Below are 2,500 nucleotides of genomic sequence, written 5' to 3' on the forward strand. Positions count from 1 at the left end.
CCTCATTTTGGTCAACCGGCGGTAGAAGCTTTTACTCGAGGGGGTGCTCTCGGCCCAGTGAATATCGCTTATTCCGGTGTTTATCAGTGGTGGTATACAATCGGCTTACGTACCAATGAGGATCTTATACTGGAGCTCTTTTTCTATTATTTCTTTCTGCCATATCCTTAATAGCGGGTTGGTTACATCTACAGCCCAAGTGGAAACCAAGCGTTTCGTGGTTTAAAAATGCCGAATCTCGTCTCAATCATCATTTGTCAGGACTATTCGGAGTAAGTTCCTTGCTTGGACAGGGCATTTAGTTCATGTCGCTATTCCCGGATCAAGGGGGCAGTACGTCAGATGGAATAATTTCTTAGATGTATTACCGTATCCCCAGGGGTTGGGCCCCCTTTTTACAGGTCAGTGGAATCTTTATGCCCAGAACCCCGATTCCAGTAGTCATTTATTCGGCACCTACGAAGGGGCGGGAACTGCCATTCTAACCCTTCTCGGGGGATTCCATCCACAAACACAAAGTTTATGGCTGACCGACATTGCCCATCATCATTTAGCTATTGCATTTATTTTTCTCGTTGCTGGCCATATGTATAGAACTAACTTCGGTATTGGGCATAGTATGAAAGATCTTTTAGAAGCACATATTCCTCCGGGAGGTCGATTGGGGCGTGGACATAAGGGTCTTTATGACACAATCAATAATTCGCTTCATTTTCAATTGGGTCTTGCCCTAGCCTCTTTAGGGGTTATTACCTCCTTGGTAGCTCAACACATGTACTCTTTACCCGCTTACGCATTTATAGCACAAGACTTTACTACTCAAGCTGCGTTATATACTCATCACCAATACATCGCAGGTTCATCATGACAGGAGCCTTTGCTCATGGAGCTATATTCTTCATTCGAGATTACAATCCAGAACAGAATGAGGATAATGTATTGGCAAGAATGTTAGACCATAAAGAAGCTATCATATCTCATTTAAGTTGGGCCAGCCTGTTTCTGGGTTTCATACTTTAGGACTCTATGTTCATAACGACGTCATGCTCGCTTTTGGTACTCCGGAGAAACAAATCTTGATTGAGCCTATATTTGCCCAATGGATACAATCTGCTCACGGTAAGACTTCATATGGGTTCGACGTACTCTTATCTTCAACGAATGGCCCAGCATTTAATGCTGGTCGAAGCATATGGTTACCTGGCTGGTTGAATGCCGTTAATGAGAATAGTAATTCACTATTCTTAACAATAGGTCCTGGAGACTTCTTGGTTCATCATGCGATTGCTCTAGGTTTGCATACAACTACATTGATTTTAGTAAAAGGTGCTTTAGACGCGCGCGGTTCCAAGTTAATGCCAGATAAAAAGGATTTCGGTTATAGTTTTCCTTGCGACGGCCCGGACGAGGTGGTACTTGTGATATTTCGGCTTGGGACGCATTTATTTGGCAGTTTTCTGGATGTTAAATACCATAGGATGGGTTACTTTTTATTGCATTGGAAGCACATCACATTATGGCAAGGTAACGTTTCCCAATTTAACGAATCCTCCACTTATTTGATGGATGGTTAAGAGATTATCTATGGTTAAACTCTCACAACTTATCAATGGATATAACCCTTTTGGTACGAATAGTTTATCGGTCTGGGCATGGATGTTCCTATTTGGACATCTTGTTTGGGCGACTGGATTTATGTTCTTAATTTCCTGGCGTGGATATTGGCAGGAATTGATTGAAACTTTAGCATGGGCTCATGAACGCACACCTTTGCTAATTTGATTCGATGGAGGGATAAACCAGTGGCTCTTTCCATTGTGCAAGCAAGATTGGTTGGATTAGCCCACTTTTCTGTAGGTTATATATTCACTTACGCAGCCTTCTTGATTGCCTCTACATCAGGCAAATTTGGTTAATTCATTTTTCTTGTAATGTGCTCCATCGGAACAATCTCATTTGATTCGGTGGAGAAGGGGGACTACCACTACCCTCTTATATTTCTACATCTAGGATCCGACCCGTATCATTGATAATAAAATAGGAACTGAACAATTATGGCAAGGAAAAGTTTGATTCAAAGGGAGAATAAAAGGCGGAAATTAAAAGAGAAATATCATTTGATTCGCCGATCCCTAAAAAAAGAAATAAGCAAAGTTTCGTCGTTGAGTGACAAATGGCAAATTCATGGAAAATTGCAATCCCCGCCACGTAATAGTGCACCTATACGTCTTCATCGACGTTGCTTTTCGACCGGAAGGCCCAGAGGTAACTATCGGGACTTTGGGCTATCCGGGCACATACTTCGCGAAAGGTTCATGCATGTTTGTTGCCGGGGGCAACGAGATCAAGTTGGTAAGGGTAAAAATACCCCTTCTTCATATTCTATGGGTCTCTATGATCTATGATCATAGAGGGGCCCCTTTACCATTCTGTAGAAATGGGCTATTCTATTTATTATGGTAGAGGGGCAATCCTTCTTGGTCCATTAGTTCCGGGTCTT

This window comes from Aristolochia californica, unplaced genomic scaffold, assembly GCF_029961685.1.
Source record: "Aristolochia californica isolate CCGP_79_NKW_82.1479 unplaced genomic scaffold, dmAriCali1.0.hap1 SCAF_201, whole genome shotgun sequence".
Taxonomy (NCBI): domain Eukaryota; kingdom Viridiplantae; phylum Streptophyta; class Magnoliopsida; order Piperales; family Aristolochiaceae; genus Aristolochia; species Aristolochia californica.